We start from the raw sequence: 20,733 nt of genomic DNA, 5'->3' as shown, positions 1-20,733 counted from the left end.
TTTTATTATTGTAATAATAATATGTAAATATTTAAATATACCTATAATATATGTAATAATAATCACAGACCTCATGAGGGCCGGACAGAGACATGCAAAGGGCCGCATGTGGCCCCCGGGCCGCAGTTTGCCCAGGTCTGCTCTAGAGACTAGTGTCTACACATAAGTATCAATGGACCATATGCTAATTTACTAAATTCTGAACGTTAGAAACGGAAATCAGAAAAGCTATCTGGGACCTCAGAAAGCCCATCTGCAATTATTGCTTGATCTCCAAAATCAGTTTATGCAAGCGAAATTATGTTCAGTATGAGTGTTGTCATTAGTGCCACTTCGAAAATTAAATTCATGATAAGTAATTTATCCTAAACTTATGATCTGTTGTTTTTTCAAACTTATGCAAAAACAAATCTTGAGAAAGATAAAAATACAGCATGCGATAGTTAATAATTATTAAGAGCCTGTTTTTTCATATTTATGAATACATTTTACCACATTGCAGTTGTTTTTTAATGAGAACTAAACTTATCATTCTTTTTGAGTTCTACACATGTGGTGATACCTTATTTACACCAGGATGTTAACACTCGGAGGTCCAAGCTTTTCTCTTCTACCTGTAAAGCCCACGGAGAGTCAAATGACTCTGGCTAGCTGACTTGGCTAGCCACATTCTTGTGTTTGCATAAAGCCCATGGAGAGTCAAATGACCCTGGCTAGCTGACTTGGCTAGCCACATTCTTGTGTTTGCATATTTGCTGTCTGTGTGTTCTGAGACTTCCTTGTTTACATAACAGAAGTAGCTCTCCACAGGGGATCTTGGAGTCACTTGCCTGCTTAGCTGAAAGGGCTGTGTATGAAGCAGGAGTTGTGTGCAAAACGTGTAAAATTACAGCTGCCTAGTGCACCTATTGCTACAACTATTTGTGCACCACAGCGGCTGAAAGATCTGTCGTTCTGGATGTTCCAGCTGGACAACATGTACTGTGTTTGGATAGACATGGACTAACAACTGCCCACTGTGACGCATGTGTGTCTGCTTGCTGTCATCATGTGGACATAATGACATAATAACAGTGTGGGGACTGTTAGTCATTGTGAGTGATTTTGGTTTTCTGGTGTGTTTTTTGGTACATTTTGGTACATTTCAATAAAATCCAGAAAACAAAGTTTTGTTTTGGTGTGTTTTTTGGTACATTTCAATACAATTCAGAAAACAAAATTTCATCTCTCCCCCAGGATAAAGTTATTTATCCACCTAAGCACAAATCAGCAGCCCTTTCAGCTAAGCAGGCAAATATGCAAACACAAGAATGTGGCTAGCCAAGTCAGCCCCTCCCCTGAGGTGTTCTGAGACTTCCTTGTTTACATAACAGAAGTAGCTCTCCACAGGGGATAGTAGAGAAGCTTGAATCTTCGACTGGACTGGGTTGCTTGACGTGAGGACGTTTCGCTTCAAATCACAGAAGCTTCCTCAGCTAAAATTCTTGCTCTGGTAGTCTGACTTCTGTCTTGACTCTTGTGGAGAAGAATAAACCAGAAGCCAACAAAAGCTGGAGTTTTTAACCTAACCAGACCCCTCCTACCGAGAGGCCGACTGCTATAGGCTAGTGACTAAACAATAGCTTTAATTAGCACCTATTGTGTTCTAGTTAGCACTCTCCTAGTGATGGGATGGAAGCCTCTCCCGATGGCTCCCTTGACGACTCTCCTGATGACGTGAATAACTCATCCACGGCATCAACCCCAGGTTTCTTTTCAGCACTGTAGCCAGGCTGACAAAGAGTCAGAGCTCTATTGAGCCGAGTAGTCCTTTAACTTTAACAAGTAATGACTTCATGACTTTCTTTATGACCATGGCTATCTCGGCTTTCAGTGCTTACCAGTCGAGTGACTATAAGAGAACTTGTGGAGAGCTGGACATGTCCCAACTTGTCCTCTAACACTCCGAAACGGAGGTGTTCCTTTGTCTCGCTTCATCAGCGAATCGGTCGTGACGCGCAAAGCCTCCGCGCGGCTTTCCATGACAAAATCTCTTGTTAAAAGTAAAATCTGCCGGAAAATGGCTGATGTCCAGCTCTTGTGATAACCAGAGAAAGAGCACTCGACGGTCTCGTATCCACAGAGCCATCAGCTTAGAAATGATCCAGTGGTTTGTGCCGCGACGTCGCAGCTCAGAGCGCGGCGCACCGACCGTCCTTAAAGGGGTCCTTAAAGCTGTAGTTAAAGTCCTTATTCTCTGTGAAGCCCGTAAAATTTTCACCGAAAGCCAGATAAATTTTTCGAATGGTTTCCAGGTGCCAGTCTGTAACAGCTTCTGAAAAAATTCTGATGGAAAAAAAGTCATTTTCATTCCGCCATTTCCAGACAATGAAAATCCGACGAGGGGGGCGAGACCACTCATTCCACAAGGCATGCTCACAGGCGAATGACGTCACCGACATGCGTGGAAAAACCCACGCATGCGCACAAGGGTTCAAGCATGTCTGATGTAAAAACATATGAATGAAATCCATATAGTTTTTGAAAAAAAATAAAAAAGACTTTATGGACAGACCTCGTACATGATTCAAAATTGAATAGTATTGCACATAGATACACTGCAGCAGATATTTCCAATTGTATTGAAAAAAAAGCACAACGTAGTAACATATAAAGACGTTATTCTATCATATATTGATTTATCTGGGGAAAAAATAATTCAGACTTTAATGATCCAATGTATTTAATGAAGAAACGGAACAATGGCAGAACAGTTTGATCTTGTTGTGATGGATTTAATGGTGGCACAGACCACCTCAGTGTACACTGATGTTGACTCTTTTGCAGTACAAACAATATTATGACTTCTTTGACCTTTGACCGGCAGGATGTTTGATGATGTCAGAAACCTTTGACCTGTCTAGTGCTCTGTAACGGATGTTTTGCTTCATATCCATGCCAATGTAATGACCCATTCACACATAACACGAAGTTGGGCAAAAGAAGCAAGAACAGCCGAACAACCGTGAAAAAATAACCAATTGTGGAACCGTGAAACACTCCACCTGCTGTCGGGAGGGACACACGGTCGGACAGGCATAAACGACACCGCGGCGACAGATTCGTGCATGCTCGTGCATGTGCACGTACACAGAGCGAGCACCTGGAAAGTGTGACATCACACTGCTGCTGCAAGGGAAAAAAACACACACACCAAAAAAACCCAAACAACAACAACAAAAAAATTCTAATAATTATTCCCTCTTATAGAGCGGACAATACAAGCATGATCCTTCTGTTCCTCTGTATATGACCCATGGTCATAGATATAAAGTCATCAACTGACAAGAATGAAGCAATGCGTTTTTATCATGTCCACATCTGCTGGCGCCGTGTGTCCGGCCGGCCCTGTGTATCCAGTCGGCCCTGCATGTCCAGCCGGCACCGCTTGTCCAGTGAGGGGCGCGTTGAAGGACCATTGTTCAAGTGGTGAACGTGACACTCAGATTGCCCCTTGAATGTTCACATGATCAGATGGTTCTTTTCACATGGGCCAGCCTGCCGATGTGCGTGCTGACACGGTCGCACCTGTCCACTGCAAAGGCATTATGTGTTTTTGTGTATTTCCATGTGACAACAGCATGCCCATGCATGCGCATCACGGTGGAGTGTTGTAAGCTCATAACCTGCATAACACGATATGTGTTCTCCAGCTGTGACTTGCAGGTCCACAGATCCCAACAGCTACTGCTGTCACGGACACTCCCACCTTTGCGATCAGCTCACAGAACAAAGTGTCACTCGCTGTTCCTTTGTTCTGTGATTATTTATTTGATGTATTTGTTATGTAATTATGTATGTAGTTATTGTAGTATTTATTTATATATTTGTCCTGGCTGTGTTCTCTGTGTTTTTAATTTAACACGTCGTGTACACTGAGCTGCTGTCATTTCCAGCTGTACACTGAGTTGCTGGCCGGCGATCAGTTGAGAGGTGCAGCCTAGGTGCAAAGCAATCAGAAATGAATGGGTTCACGCATTTCCCCATGTTTTATTTATTTTCCACTCCTTCTGTCTGTCAGGTAGACTACAGTTTATGTGGTGGAAGGTTCATTAGCCTGGCTGGCCGGCTAATAACAAAGTTCACACCGTGCTATGCGCGCTCAGACGTTGCTGGCTGGTCCCCAGGCGATCTTGTTTGTATGTAATTATCAGCATGTGATGAGAGCATGACAGCCCGCTCACACATGTGCATTGCACGGAGTGTTGTTCATGACACAATATGTGTTCTCCAGCTGAGTTGTGAGTACACAGTGGTCACCTGTTCCAGCTGGACATTACAGCCATCCAGATGGATGCTGCGCTAGACACCGATCGCACTCTGATCTCAGCTGCAACTGACAATGTTAGTTCATGGTGGTGAACATGTGTTGCGGGGGGGGGGGCACACTTGCATGACATATGTGTTGCTTGGTAACGGCACACTCGTGGCGCACTTAGACATTGTGGGGCCATTCGTACAGCCAGCTTGAATGTGGTCGCCTGCCCTCTACTGTCGTGCCTGCTACACAAATAGCCCCACCTTTTCTAAGTGCTTCGCGAGTGGTGTTGGATGTTAGTGGGTGGCACCTGGACTCTGGCTGACAGCGGCTGAGAGGTGGTCGAATGGGCACTCGCACAGCACTGGCCAATTTTCGGCCGCTGGTGTGAAGGCTGCATCAATCGCTCCATTCTGCCACAGTGCAACATGGCAGATGATTTCTTGCAGCATATCATGCCGTGGCACGGTATGTCCAAGCTGCGTACGACATGCCATGTGATGCTGCGACCACAATCAGCTGACAATGCGACCTCATCCTGCCTGCCAGCCGAATGGTTTACTGGCACGAGTGGCACGTGACTGTAGCGTGCATGTGATGTGTGTGAATGGTTATGGTGACAGATGTACGAGGTGTTCAAGGCGGCGCTGATCGAGTGTCATGCGATTCCTCCTTCACGCACCAGTCGGCTTCAATCATTTTATGTGTGAATGGGCCTTAAAGGAGGCGTGGAAGAATGCTGACAGTGATGCTTAATTCATTTGAAATGCATGAACAATTTTAAGTACTTACGACATGAAGCATAAATTAGCCTCAAGTATGTGCAAAAAAGTCTGTGTTGTGTCTTGTGAAAGTTAAATTAGTGTCTGGAACACAGTTCAAAAAGGGCGTAAAAGGAAAAAAGAATGCGTTTGTGTAAGTGTTACCAGCATGTGGTTTATAATGTCACAATGACAGTTTCACTCATTAACATTGATGATCTCATTTCAGCTTTCCCAAACAGATGACATACTCAACGCAAAACAATACCAAAAGTAACACAGCTTTTGGAAAAGAACAGGAAACTATAAATATGTAGACAGTGCCCCAGATGAAGCAGTTTCAGACCTTGCAAGCATAACGGTTGAACTGCCGCCTGTTGTTTTTAAGAACATTTGATATAAAAAAAAATGAGATGGAAACTAAATCAGTGCGGCTGCTGAAACAATTTCAATGTTTCAGTGTGCGCACACACACACACACACACACACACACACACACACACACACACACACACACACACACACACACACACACACACACACACACACACACACACACAAACACACCTCGAGGCACATCTCCTTTAGCTTGAGTTGGATTGCTTTTGGACATGTTGTTAACCCCCAAAACGTGAATCAGCTGAAAATCATGAATTATCTGCAAACCGTTAATTGCAAAACGTGAATACTGAAAAATATCTTCCAAAGCGTGAAAGCAGGTCTCACAAAAAGTGAACGTGGGTCTCGCAAAATGTGAAGATCATTCATGATATATATTCAGTGTATGGATTCAGTATATTTTATGGATTTCAGTTTACGGATCAAAGTCTCATTGCCGTAGAGCTGCTGAGGGCCGACACGACGTATTAATATTTCCTGTCATCTACGGTGATCTGTCAGAGTGAACTGCGCCTACGTTTGTGCAAACAAGGCGGCAGTTTACAGAAATGTGACTTTGAGCATCAAGCGCTAAAAAGGTTTCAGCAGCAGAGGACATTCGCGTGTGAACAGCTTTGATTGGTGAACAGAAACAGCGCTGTCTCTCTCTCTCTCTCTCCCTCTGTCTCACTCTCAATGCTGAAACAAGAGACGGGAAGCTTTAAGTTTGCTTGTGAGTTAAATGGATATATTTTCTACTTTTTTGGGGGAGGGGCACAGAAGGCCTATGAACTTTGTGATCTGATGTTCTCAGCCCTGACAAGGAAGCAGTGTGTCCTGCTGTACATCTGAAAACCTGAGTGCCGTTTGCTTTACCGTTTTGAGAATGGACCACATTTCTGCAATGCAAAAAAAAGAAAAAAAAAAAGAAAAAAAAAAAAAGAAACCGTAGGCAGGAGTGTGGCAATGGCTGCACACGACAGTACGCATACATTAAAAGCAAACATACACAGCTGCAAGCAAATCTACAAACGCAACGATGCACGAAAAACACTGAGTATGCATTTTGGGTGTACAGACAGCGATTAGAGTTTTTGTATTTGAGAGATTTGAAAAATATTTAGCGTGTTTGGAGGGTGTATTATTTTGGTGGAGTATTTATTGTGTTTGGTTAGTGTGGTGGTATTTTTTTGTTTTTTTTGGTTAAAAAATGAGGCGTCTTATGAATGTTGAGCAAGCGCTTCAGTTTTTTTAATTGGAGCAAGACGCAGCAGTGAGTCTGAACCAGACAGTGAGGATTCTGATGATGAAGGAGATGATCCCTCTTTTGTTCTGGACAAGCAACCAGAGCAGGTGGATCGCACGCTTCTCTTTGCAGCTTTTCTAGGACTCAGTGCCAAGTCTTGGGATGCAGAGCAGGATGCAGACACACACTGCTCCAGTAGTGGCTCCAGGCACGTTTTGGTTAAACCGTCGAGATCAATGTTATGCTGCATTTACACATAATGACGACAAGTCACGAATGCCATGAAGTACACATTCTTGGCCGCTGATCACGAATGTGATGATTTGGGGCAGAGGCATCAGGTGTCCTCAGGAACTGTTGCAACCTGTTACCACACCTTGCAATTAATGGCACATGTTGCTGGGGAATTATCAGGAACCATTATGCACGGTCAAGAATAATGTTCCGAGTTGTTGCACGCTATTGCGCGTAACAGCGCATCGTTAAGTTTTGTCACATTATGAATGAGGTGAATTGTCTCCACACACACATCCATATTCATCCAACCGAATTCAAATCGCTCCAATTTTTCAGAAGAACTTTGTGACTGCATGCATAGTTGGGCTCTCTGCCATGGAGTGGCACAGAGAGGAGGAGGAGGAGACAGACAGAGCCAGATGTGTGGCTTCATGCGGCTTTTGTCTTGCGCGTTTTCCCAAACATCAGGCACATGCAGCAGGTGGAACACCTGCAGGAGCGCGCTGAAGAGCACTGAAATGAGACTTTTAGCCGACTTGGTGTCAGCAATCAAACTGAATGCGGTGCAGCAGGGTTTAATTGTGCGCGTGCTTCTTCCTCCGCTGGACTGGAGGAGGTGCAGCGATGTCTGGCTGCACATGAGTCTCCTCTCGCTTCTCTGGTTGCTTAGACTCGTTCTCCCACTCATCAGTTACAACAGCAGGTGGAACACCTGCAGGAGCATCCTAAGGAGCTTCAGCAGGAACTGTGGAACGATACTTTGCTGACTTTGCGTCACTGTTCCTCTTCGGCATACTGCATCAAACTGAACACTGTAGAGCCAAGTTTAATTATGCGCATGTGACAGAAAACTGATTTGTCATGGTGCGCAGTGAAATGTGACACTGCGTTACAAGTCATGTCAAAACTTGACAGTTTCCGTGTCACTTTGTAATAACGCGTGACAGTTTGGGCTCCAAGAACCGTCACAGGAACCACTACGAACGTTGTCACATTCTATTAAGGATCACTAGTCATCAAGAGGGATCAACACGCTCAGTTGCGACCTCCACGACGTGAGACGAAATGAGGGTGGTGTGTGACATTCGTGGAAGATTTTTTGACAGGCAAAAAAATGCTCCACGAATATCAAGAATATCACGCACCAGCATGCACTATTAAGAAACCTATTCAGATGCGTTAAGTCACGTTAAGAATGTCAGGAATGTGTCATGAATGACAGAAAAATGACATTCGTAACGCGTCTTGCTTATGTGTAAACGCACCCTTAGCTTGGGTCTCGTTTTGTTCCTCTTTCGTTCCTTTTGTGCTCCTGATTCGCAGGCTATTTGGTGATGGGAAAAGTCAAAAGCTCATTCATCCACCTTTTCTCAACAATTTGTGACTTTTTAATTTTTTTTCCCTTCATTCAGGAGTCATTGTATGCCATGTGACGAGGCCATTAGGCTGGGTTGGACTATCTATTAATTTACTTAAATTTAATAAGTCACAGATAGTCTGTGGAACCAAAATCAAAAATATTGTGTTCTTCTGTTAACTAAATGTCTATTTGACCTCCTGTGACCCCACATTCAGTATGAAAAAGAAAACATCTTCAGTTTTACAACATCTGATAAGGTCATTCCTAAGCCTTATCATACAATCTGAGTGACACAAACTGCTGCAAGCTGAAATGACTCCACCTTGTGATCAATCACAATGCAAAAAAAAGACACTGTCTTAAGTAATGACAAATTTCACAGTTGGACATTGTTCACAACCTCCATGTGACCTCTGATCCTCACCATGATGAAAAAGACATTATCTCAGATGAAAGGGGCTCTATGATCATCACAGCCCTGTGAACCACAAATACTGACAAAATCCACCATTGTTGTAGATAGAAGGACAATCATTCAGGCTTCAGTTGGGACTTTGTTTTAACAACCTGTCTTTTAATTAACTCTGTGTTTATGTTTGACAGATGCATTCTTTAGAAAGTGTAACTGCCCACACACCCCCTGCCATGACATGTGGATAAAGCAGAGCTCAGAAAGCCACCCTTTACACTGTCCCAATCAGAACACCCTGGTTGGCGCAGTGTCCGAAGCTTCGTATTAAAGAGCCTGTTATTTGACAAATGTCAATGTTTTCACTCTTTCTTTCCTCATACAGCCTGAAAATCCTTCCACCACCACATAGACCTTAACCCATCAGAAGCTAATTATAACAAATTAAAATTTAAGTCCCCCACCAGCACAAACTCACCAGATCCTAACCCTGACATGCAATCATTTAAGGAACTTAGGGCATCACTACACGGTGAAGGGGGCCTGTAGCAGCCCATAACTGTGAGGGACTGTCCCTGTTGAAACTCGAGTTTCAACACCAAAAATTCAAACTGTTTACTGATAGATACAGTGGAGAGGAGAGTTGCATGAATCTTATTTCTTAGGTGGAGGTGTATAGCTACACCGCCACCTTCCCTAGTAAACTGATGCGCCAAAGCGCCTTGGGGCAACTGTTTGTTGTGATTTGGCGCTATATAAATAAAATTGATTTGAACTGATTTGATTTTGATGGACTCCCACATTTAGAGTTAGCGTCTCCAGCAGATTGAGCTGCCAATCTCAGCCGTTTGAGGCAGCAACTCCTACAATTAGAACTAGCGGACCTCAGTGGCTCACAGGTTAAAGCAGCCAGCAAGCCAGCAGGCTGCACAGGCTAGCTAGCTAACAGCTCACAAACTCCAGTGGCTGGAAAGCCAGCGGGCTCCAGCAAACAGAAGACACAAACAACTAGCAGTCTAGCAGGCGTCGATGGTCAGGAGGTTCCAGCAGCTAGCACGCCACCAAGCCATGACATTCCCACAGATTTATAAGAAAACGATGGGGACTCCACCTGTAGCTCTCAAGCACCAGCACCAGTTTGTGAATAATTATGTGGCTGTATTTAGTGTCATTTTCCTTTGGCTGTCTGCCCTTTTGCACCGTCAGCACCCTGAGGTGAGAAGCAATGTTGGACGCCCTGGTCCCAGGAATACATTTAACGTCAGCCGGCGTCTGTAAACTAACTTCACGGGTGATGGAATCCCCATCACTAACACCCAGCATTTTGGGCTGGAGATAGGGGTAGAAGTCACCCATGGACTTAGAAAGCTAACAACAGGCATGTCCAAGGCTGAGAAACGGTTCACAGGTTGTAGTGGTGACTGTGATCCGGGTGCCACAACCGGGCACCAAGCCCTATGTGACTTTTCCACCTAACCACAGTCTGAAAGCCCTCTTTTCCCGGCATTGCTAAGCTAATGCTAAGTGACGTGCTAGCCAGCCCAACGGTAACCTTATCTGGAGTGCCTGTAATATCTAACTCCACAGAACTAAGAAGCTGCTCTAGCTTATAGACATGGTTCTTTAAAAGAGCTACGCTTTCTGCCAACATCACACAAGATTAATGTAGAGAGTAATGTAATTTGTGCACCAGCAAATCCAAGCATGTAGACAAGCTAGTGCAAGATAACCCCACCAGAAATGCTAACCACTTCCTAAGATTCACACCAGAGAAAAATTAAATAAAATTCACAGCAGTTGCACTTAAACTAAAAGAAGTGTTAAACAGAAGTGAGGAACGATTACAACCTTGTATTAGAAGAGCATCATTCAAGGCAGCAGTCCGTCCGGGAGCAAACTGCCAGAACAATGAGCTGGATTACAGAAACAGGTTAGAAAGCAATCCAGACTGAATCTGGCCTAAGGTGGTTTGCCACCCTGTCTGAACCAGGCCATACTACAACATGAACTGCACCCAGTGTAGTCCAGTGGAAATATTGAGGAGCATATTTGCTACCTTTGGAATCCCTGCAGTTTTGGTAGCTTGGACAATAGACCCAGTCTGTTTAGTGCAGCGTTCAAGCTTTTCCTGACAAAAAAAAAAAAAAAAAATGATAGAAAAGTAGACAATGGCACCATATCATCAACCTTCAAACAGATGCTGCAGGTGTTCAAGGGAGGAATCGAGAAGATAGGGTAGGGCAGCATGAATATGTTTAAATTCTTCAGACAGCAACGGGAGTTACTCTTGCAAAATGTCACATGAATCGGAAAAGGAATACTCAACTAGATCTTGTGAGGCCTTCACAAACTGAGAAAGTAGGACTGAATCAAGTCAAATAAAAAGAGGATCATGATAAGAGGGCCAGAGATGAAGGGCTCACAGAGTTTAACTCAGATGTGAGAGGTTACTCATGCCAGAAGTGGATCACAGCAACAGTCACCGAGAGAATGAGACTGGGCTCCTAGAAAGCAACAACACAGGATGGTCGACAGGTGAGACCGTACCAAGAACAATCAGGAACTGATTGAATCTCACAGTCAGGAGAAGAGCATCCCTGTGGAATCAGCACTACAGGAACCAGCAAATACAAAGAGACAGTTGGATCAGAGCCCCCAGAACAGGGTGCTAAAATGTAACCACGCTATCCTGTATGATTGGAAAAACCACCAAAATACCTGAAGGACTACGTTGTTACAGGACCAGGATAGCTCTTTTAGTTTGCAGCTACATTAAATTAAAGTGCAGCATAGAGCAGGCGAGCCAACAGGGATTTTGGGCCCCATGAAAAGAAAGCTTAATCATGCATGACGCGCTCCAAGTCTGAAAAGGATAAAATTGATTTAATTTTGGTTAAAAGACGAAGCTGATAAAAGCTGGATTTAACAACCACATTGACCTGCCAATCCAGTTTAAAATCAGAGTCCATAATGACGCCAAGGTTGGTGGCTGTGGGCTTCATGTGTTGACTGAGAGGGCCCAGGTCTAATACAGCTGTGGAACCGACACTGGGCCCAAACAGAATCACCTCAGTTTTGTTCTCATTTAAGCTAAGAAAATTTTGAGCCAACCAAGCCTTGACGTCTTTCAGGCACACAAGCAAGGGTGTCAGGGGGCTACTAGAGTTCTTCTTAATAGGCAAGTAGATTTGAGTGTCATCTGCATAAAAATGATAAGATATGCCATGTTTACTAAACACCTGACCTAAAGGGAGAAGGTACAGGGTAAAAAGAACAGGCCCAAGAATAGAACCCTGGGGGACTCTACAGTTCAGAGGAACAGAGGACAAGGTGGACTCCCCCAGCCTAACAGTAAATGAGCGGCCTGTAAGGTAAGAGTGGAACCAGTCCAAGGCTGTCCCCCTGACACCCACACAATTCTCAAGAAGGGATAAAAAGGTTGCATGGTCGACTGTGTCGAAGGCAGCAGTCAGGTCCAAAAGCACCAAAACGGCAGAGTCACCAGAATCGGTGATTAAAAGCAGGTCATTAAAAACCTTTAAAAGTACAGACTCAGTACTCTGAAACAATTTATAACCTGACTGAAAACTGTCTAAAATGTTGTTCGTTTCTAAAAACTCTTGTAGTTGTGCAAGAACAGCTTTTTCCAAAATCTTTGAGATAAAAGGAAGCTTAGATATAGGCCTATAATTAGAAATAACAGAATTATCAAGACTCACTTTCTTTAAAAGAGGCTCAACTACAGCCTGCTTACAGAACGCAGGAACTTTTCCTGACACAAGGCTGCTGTTGACCAAAGCAACGACATCAGGGCCGATAGTTCCCCAGACCTCTTTAAAGAGTCGTGGGGGGATATTGTCTGAGGGACAAAATGAAGGTTTGAGATTTTTAACAATGTTTGATAGATCTGAAAATGACACAAGTTCAAACCGGTCTAACACAGCAGAACAGGTGTGAGCCATGATTGAACTGGCCAAAGTGACAGTCATCCCAGCCCTAATACTGACGACCTTATCACAAAAGAAATTTAAAAAGCGATTCCAAACAACTTGAGTCACTTCCAAAGTGGTGGATTGGCCAGGGTTTAGCAAAGATCCAATAGTTTTAAAAAGAACACGAGGTTTATCCCAGTTATCAGAAATTAAATTAGAAAAATATTTTGCCTTTTCAGACCTGACCATATTTTGGAATTTTCTCCAACTATTTTTAAGAATTTGATAGGAGACGGTCAGTCCATCTTTCTTCCATTTGCGCTCTGCCCTCCTACACTCACGTCTGGCCTGTCGCACAGTTTCATTCAACCAGGGCTCCTGCCTGGATTTAGGGCGCACAGCTTTGACTGGAGCAATAGTGTTCATAATGGTATTGCATGTTGAAAGAAAAGTAGATGCAATTTGTTCTGTGTCTTGGCATGTGACAGCTACATTGTTTTTTGAGGCAACAAAAAGGGAGGAGAAATGATCTGCTTCTGGCCTCAGCTGCCAGCGATAGCATGAAGAACTGCTGGGTTTATTACTGCTATCCAAAATAAAATTAAAAAACACCGGACGGTGATCAGAAAACACTGCATCCAAAAGCTGAACATTACTGACATCAAAACCATTAGTTAAAAGCAAGTCTAACCTATGACCAAATATGTGCGTTGCTTCAGTAACATGTTGCATAAAATTAAAGGTATCAATCAATTCTAAAAACTCAGTAACCAAGGGCTTGGACGGACAGCAAACATGAACATTAAAATCACCCAGAAGTAGGATTCGATCATACTGTGGAATAACAGCTGCAAGCAAGTCAGAGAAATCCTTTAAAAAATCTTTGTTGTGCTTGGGTGGGCGATAAATAAGTGCCTACAACACAGGGTTGCGGTGTCCCAGTTCAAAACAGCACAATTCAAATGACAAAAAACATCCAGGCACGATACTTTTATATGCCAAACTGTCTCTGAAAATAGCAGCAATGCCACCACCCCGACCATTGCTTCTTGGAACATTAATGAATGAGCAGTTCGAAGGAACCAGGTCAACAAAGGCTGAGGACGCACCCGCAGAGATCCAAGTCTCAGTCACAAACAATACATCCAGAAAGTGTGTAGAGAAGAAATTCTGCAAAATAAAAGTCTTATTCATCACGGAGCGCACATTAACTAGCGCACAGTTGATAATCTGGGTATTAGCCACCGAAGCTACCTGGCTAAGGCCTCGGAGGCTGGCGTGGTTTATGCCTGGAGAGACTTCAGCTCGAAGTGTCTTGATGGTACGTAACGTCCAGGGCTCCACATCAAGCGGAGGGACCACAGGAACCAGCCAGGCGCCAGAAAAATTCAAAGCGTGGCGTGACGTGAAACGACGAAAACAGTCCACATATTCAATGGGGATATTGTACAAATCTGCAGAATGTGTCAGCCAAAGCTTCAGCTTGACAAGAGTACCCCCACACTTCCCTCGACGTCTCCTCTTTCGTTTGACAGGTAAGATGCCAGTGCGCGACAAGTACGCAGGAACATTAGCCAGCAGAGGAGGGGAAAAATAAGTTCCACTATTACGATATGCCTCCACCGAATCCACCGCCGATTTTATTTTCAAAAGCTCATAGCGGTTATAGCTCAGCAGAGAGTCAATGGACCTAGTCATCAAACACAGTATGATTAAAAAACATACAACTATCGCCAGTGCAAGATGGCGTGCCAAGCATGCTGGCGCCATCTTGAGCAGCTCTAAATGGTGGTTCAGAATGATCCCAATACTCTAGACTGACAAAAATACATATATAAGGCTATATGATTGTTGCTATTTAATGTTCTGATTTCCAGAAAATGTAAACATTTCTCTGATTGATTGAGAGCAGTCACCCAATCTGCACACAACAAAATGTTTTTTGTTCCCCCTGCACAGTTCCACACTACTGACCAAACATTAAACTTCAGTGATAGCTGATGCTTTTTAAACCATAAAAATCATTCTGAAATAAATACAGGCATTCATTTTTTGTTGTTTTTTGTTTTTATTTCAAAACAATTTTTTAGACTTTAATGTTTTTCTCCATAATAATTGATTAATGCAACACACAGCTGCTTACCTCCTTCCTAAGGGGGTACTTCTGCTGCTCTTGATGTGTATGTTGGAACATGCTTCATTGTTTTGTGCAGAGCAGCTTGCTAAACATTTGCCTGTACTAAAACAAGAGTGAAATGTATAAATCCAGAGTTTTCTTCCGAAATATGAGCTAATATGGGGAGAAAAGTAATCTATCTTATAAACTATGGACAAACTTTCCATCACATGAACCACTAACAGATCCACCTTTCCTTTGAAAGAACTGTGTGACATACTGTTGCTTATTTCTCCTGTATGAGCTTTTTTTTTTTCTTTTCATTTTTTTGATGTCTAAGGGCCCTGTCCCACTGGGGAGAGGATCAATTGCGCATGAATTGAGTACACAAATTACAGGCGTTCGTTGTCGTCCGCAACAAAAATGGCCAAAAATGACAAATGTCCCAGTATGAATTACGGATATATTAATAATATATAGCGAATATATGATGAACAATCACGGTTATATAACGCATGTAGTGAGGAAACTGAGCTGACACATTGCGATTATCACGGCAGTATTACGGGTGTATTATGAATGCATCGTGCACGTGTTGCACATGCACGGCATCTGCATTGCAGTCATAAAATAAGCGCACTCGGGCCATTGGCATCACTATGGTTAACTGTTCATGAGTTTGGGGAGCGGGAGGAGGGAAGCTGCTCGGGTGTGAGACGGTGTTTTTTTTTTTTTTTTTGAGAGTGTCACAGAAAACAGACTTCAGAGTGAGTTGTGGCTAAACAGCAACTCTTCCTTTTGTTGGTGTTAAATAAAAGTCCTGGAGGAGACCCAATTGCAGCAGCTATTATGTCTTTGTGGATCTACACAGTCGGACTGGCACTGACTGGCAGGTATGTCGCTTTCTACCACATATAGTACTTTGGGTTTACGTGACGTGTTTGTTATGCATTCACAGATTGTCTGTAACTCAGCTGCAAAGCAGATGTAATAAAAACGCTTTATTCGTGGCCAATTTGTATGCATTCGCTACAACATATTTTAGTTTGTGATGTGGACATGATGGACACGCAATATATCTGTTGTACACACTGTCCCCGTCAGTTGTGGATATCAGTGGTTAATGGCAGATATACAGCGCATACAGTGAGTATGTATTGTGTATGAATTGAGTATGTATTGAGTATGTAAGGCGGATGTCATCCGCATCCAGATTTTGAGCTATTCAAAAATCCTGGCTGCAGACATGCGTGCCTCTGCGGATGATCAAGGGCGTGTTCGGATGACGGGCGACTCATACAGGCATGTTACACAGATATTGCGGATGTTTGACGAATATGGGCCCATTTTGTGAGCAATCCATGCGCAAATCCTCCTAAACGGTTGAAAAATGTTTCCAAAACAAATAAATTTAGTTTTACCAATACATTGTAAATGAAATATACAGTATGTGTGACTGTAAGTTTATTACTGAGTGTCATATTATTTTGTCAGTATTACCATAGTATTAGAGGCGTCTCTGGGCCCCCGTCAGTCATGGGCCCCTAGAATCATTCTCCTTATGCTGCATTTACACATAGACAGGATGTGTTACGAATGTCATATTTGCATATTCCTCACGTTCTTAACGTGACTTAACGCATCTGAACAGGTTTCTTAATAGTGCGTGTTGGTGCGTAATATTCGTGATTTTCGTGGAGCATGTTTTTGGCTGTCAAAAAAATCTTCCACGAATGTCACGCACCACCCTCATTTCGCCTCATGTTGTGAAGGTCACACCTGAGTGTGTTGATCCATTTTAGTGGTGATCCTTAATAGAGCGTGACAGTGTTCTTCTCTGACGTGTGCACAATTAAACCCTACTGTACCACATTCAGTTTCATTGCTGCAGTATGCTGAAGAAGGACAGTGACGCCAAGTCAGCTAAAAGTCTTGTTCCACTTGCTCATCAGCACGGTCCTGCAGGTGTTCCACCTGCTGCTGCTGTGCCTGATATTTTGGAAAACGAGCGAGACGAGAGCCGCATGGAGCCACACATCTGGCTCTCTCCATCTCCTCCTCCTCATGTGCCAACTAAGCATGCAGTCACAAAGTTCTGCTGTGGATGAATCTAGATTTTGAGGAGAAAACTGGAGCGATCTGAATTGTTCAGCAGCTGGATGAATATGGGTGTGTGTGTGGAGACAATTCGCCTCATTTACAACGTGACAGAATGTAACGATGCACTATTACACACAATAGCGAACAACAGCACGCAACATTATTCTTGACTGTGCGTAATGGTTCCTGACAATTCGCTGATAAATCGTAGCACGTGGTAACAGGTTACAGCAGTTCCTGAGGAGACCTGATGCCTCAGCCTCAAATCATCACATTCGTGATCAGTGGTCAAGAATGTATACTTCGTGGCATTTGTGACTTGTCATTGTTATGTGTAAACGCAGCATTATTCTCCCCTTTTCGGTGCCCCTGGCTCAGAGTGTGCTTAAGGTATGCCCTCCTCCTTAGGAAATGTAATGTCATGATAATATAAGCATTTCATTGATTTTTTTTTTTAACATGCTGTGACTGGGCAGCATGGTGGAATAGTGGTTAGCACTGATGCCTCACAGCAAGAAGGTTGTAGGATTGTTTCCCACCCTTTCAGTGTGGAGTTTGCATGTTCTCCCCGTGTCTGTGTGAGTTTTTTCTGGGCACTCTGGTTTCCTCCCACAATCAAAAATATGTTTATTTAGGGTCTGCTCCTTTCTCTGCCACCTGACCAAGCCAGCGTCTCTACATCTGGAGTTGGTCACAGACGTGTGTTGTTCATGTCCTTCCTCCAGGGTGTGCTTGAGAAAATGAGTGTGTGGTTTTGTCTTGAATCTCTCGGAATCCTGTGTGTATGTAGGGGTGTCATCCCCTCCCCTCTGTGTCTTGTCATGTGTATGGGCGTGTGTCTTTGGCTGGTGGATGTGCTCTGCTTCTCGCTCTGTCTTGTGTGGGTTTTGTCTCTTATGTTTGGTTCTTTATTCTGTCCTGGCCCAGTTTTGAGTTCCACATCTCGGGGTCATTATTTATGGACCTTTCACACAGCGCCGACAGGTAGGCGTGCACAAAACCAGTGCAAGAGTTTGTGCATGTGCTGGTGTCCATTGAGCAGGAACAGTGCCAGGTGCACCATGGTCGGTCGATTGACCATCGTCATCGATGATGTCAGTTCTGCTGCTTTCTCTGGTGGGCCCTTGTGTGGCTGTTCAGGCTGATTCTTGATGCACAGACTCTAGAGCACAAAGGGCATTGGAATAGTTGAGAGTCAGGTCTAGGAATCCCTGCTTTTCGCCTACTCCTGGCGCTGGCGATATGGTCCCATCATGCAGTCTCAAAGTTTGCATGGGCCCACTCTACAAAGGACCTCCATTCAGTTCTATTTGAAGCATAGGCTTCAAGTTCGTTTGGAGCCAGGCCGCACAGTTTCAGGTTGTCCTTTACGACGTCCTTAAACCGTTTCTTTGGGAGTCCGACTGATCGTGTTCCTTGCCCAAGCTCACCATAAAGAAGCTGGCGTGGAAGCCGTGAGCTGTCCATTCGGAGGATGTGGCCTGTCCAGCGGAGCTGAGCCTTAAGGACCATGGCCTCAATACTGACGAGGCCGGTCCGTTCCAGGACTTCAAGGTTGGTCACTTTGTCTTGCCATTTTACTCCAAGCAGAGTTCGCAACGATTTCATATGGAATCGCTCAAGCTGCTTCAGGTGCCTCTTGTAGAGGGTCCAGGACTCACAACTATACATGAGACTGGATAGGACGACGGCACTGTATACTTTGATTTTGGTGTGCATTTTAATGTATGCCTTCGATCCCGGTTGGCTAACACACGGGATCGAAGGCGTCCGAAGGATTGACTGGCCTTGCTGATTCTGGCCGCTATTTCCTTATCTAGGGATCCATCAGCTGAGATTACACTCCCTAGGTATGTAAACTGGTCGACAGCCTTTAGTTTATGGCCATCAATGGTGATTATCGGTGAAGGGGCTGTCGATCCGGGCACAGGTTGGTGAAGAGCTTCGGTCTTGGAAAGGCTGACGGTTAGACCAAACAGGCATGCAGCCTGGGAGAAGCTCTCAGTTAGGGTTTGTAGGTCTGATTCTGTATGTGCCATCAAAGCGCAGTCATCCGCAAAGAGGGCTAAAACCACATTGCGATTCAGGAAGTGTCTCTTCAGATATGGTGGCAATTAGATGATTTAAAATAACCCGGGCAAGTATCTTACCGGCGACTGACAGGAGCAAGATTCCACAATAGTTCCCACAGTCTGCTTTGCTGCCTTTGTTTTTGAAAATTGATATAATGGTAGCATCACGGAACTCTTCAGGCATAGTTTCTTCCACCCAGATGCTAGTTAATACACCATGGAATGCAATCAACGCCTCTGGGCCTGCGGCCTTAAAGAGCTCAGCTGGAATGTTGTCTGCACCAGCAGCTCGTCCGACACTGGTCTCCTCCACCGCCTTCTTCATTTCCTGAAAGGATGGGGGAACGTCTAGCTCTGCCAGAATGGGTTTCTGTGGGATTCTATCAACAGCAGTGGGGTCAACGGTAGAAGGCCTGTTTAGGAGGTCCGCAAAGTACTCTCTCCAATGCTCCGTGATACTTTCACTGTCCTTGAGTAGGGTTGTACCATCAGACGTGAGTAATGGGGTGGTAGTTGGCCTCTGAGGACCATATACTGCTTTTAGCAATCTATACAGCTCTTTGGAGTTGTTTGTGTCAGGTGCACCATATGGCGCCGCTTATGTGGAAGAAATTAAAACCAGCTGGTACGTGTGGGACCACATCGCGCTGCTTATGTGGAATAATAAAAAAAAGAAGAAAAAAAACACACCACCTGGGACACGATCTCACGCCTTTCAAAACCTCTGATTCCCAGTCAGACTTTACCACTGAGCTACGGAGCTGTTCTTTGAAAGCTGCGGGAAGCTGCTTCATGGAAGGACATGGAAGTATTAAAAAAAAAAATCACACACCATATAAAAACACCACGTTTGCAAAGTCACATTCATGGGGAACTTAGACAAATTTCACAGCAGTACGACAGTGAATATGCAGTCTGTTGTTGTGCCAAGAGTGCGACTGGCCACACATTTTTTAAGTGCCATGCAAGCAGTGTTAGATGTTTGTGCGTGTCACCTGGAATTTGGAGCCTGCCTCGAGAGGGTGTGATGGGTTCACACAGCACACACTTTCTCATTCAGGCGCTTGTGTGGGCAAATAGTTGTAGCAACAGGTGTTACGACATTACACGGTTTGCACAGATTCCTGCGTCATGCGCACTAAGTGTGCACTTCGTCCAAATTTCACATTTGTGTGAAGGGGCCCTTATGCACAGGATTTATTCTGTGTTCAATGGTAATTCATATTTTGTTTTTTCTCTTTATTTTGTAAGGAATGTCATTTAGGTTGATCACCTTGTTATTGCTTTCTTAGTTGTTCTTTCGTGTTTATTCATCTGCACTCACCTCTTTGTGGCTTTTTATTTCATTGTGATTATTTCCCCTTTGATGATGATGTTTGGGTTTTGTGTTTGTTTTATATATATATATATATATATATATATATATATATATATATATATATATATATATAGTATAATGACTTGGTGGTATAATAATAATATTATCCACGATTGCCAAAAGAATCCATATCTGAAATTTCACTCTGACACCTGTTGATGCATTGTCCAAAAGGTGTTTTCTTAATTATTGAATTTTATTGTTTCAGATTGTAGATAGACAGCATACTGCAGTTTTACCTGGTGGGTCTATGGCAAACGTGGGAGCAAATGGAGAAAGGTGATTCCAGCCTGTGCAGATACAGCAATAAGAAACACGTTCTCAGCAGAGAATGGCATTTATGAACATTATTAACATTATTTCGTCTGTATCCCTCGTTAATTCAGCTGGGAGCCACGCAAAAAGCACCTATTTTCAATAAAACGCTCTCCTACTCTTTCTCACCCG

General features: G+C 43.8%; 1 protein-coding gene across 1 annotated transcript in view; it reads right to left on the bottom strand.

Moving 5' to 3' along the window:
• adcy5 (adenylate cyclase 5) overlaps positions 1-20,733 on the bottom strand; it is a 365,757-nt gene that overhangs the window by 187,376 nt on the left and 157,648 nt on the right.

This window comes from Thalassophryne amazonica, chromosome 14, assembly GCF_902500255.1.
Source record: "Thalassophryne amazonica chromosome 14, fThaAma1.1, whole genome shotgun sequence".
Taxonomy (NCBI): domain Eukaryota; kingdom Metazoa; phylum Chordata; class Actinopteri; order Batrachoidiformes; family Batrachoididae; genus Thalassophryne; species Thalassophryne amazonica.
Note: the sequence above shows the minus strand (reverse complement) of the source record. Positions and strands in the feature narration are given on the sequence as shown.